Consider the following 465-nt stretch of genomic DNA (forward strand, 5'->3'; position numbering starts at 1 on the left):
AAAAGGACTTTTTTTCTAAAATATATTAAAAAACTAAAAAAAACCTAAAAAAGAAATAATACTTAAAAAAATTCTATGAACTGGACTGAATCACCACCTTCCCTTACATAAACTTCAGTTAAGATTGTAGCCATATTAAAAGAGAAAAAGGCGAGAGAAGTGCGACAGCAGCAGCAGCAGCAAGCAAACGAAAGGCAAAAAGGACTGATGACGTTTTATCAGTATTGTGAATAAACTTGAACACAAAACACAAGCAGTTCCATGTCATATCTTCAGTTGTAGAACTTTTTCCTGGCAAAGGTAAAGCGACCAACTTGAACTTTCTATTGCAACATGATTCACGGTTATTATATAAGGGAATCAGTGTTCATGTATGTATATATTTATTTATGTGTAATTTAATGGGAATTGTAAATATGGTGAGTCTGTTTTAAGCCTTTTTTTATTTATCTGGTGATCTCGTTT

Source organism: Meleagris gallopavo, chromosome 3, assembly GCF_000146605.3.
Source record: "Meleagris gallopavo isolate NT-WF06-2002-E0010 breed Aviagen turkey brand Nicholas breeding stock chromosome 3, Turkey_5.1, whole genome shotgun sequence".
Classification (NCBI taxonomy): Eukaryota; Metazoa; Chordata; class Aves; order Galliformes; family Phasianidae; genus Meleagris; species Meleagris gallopavo.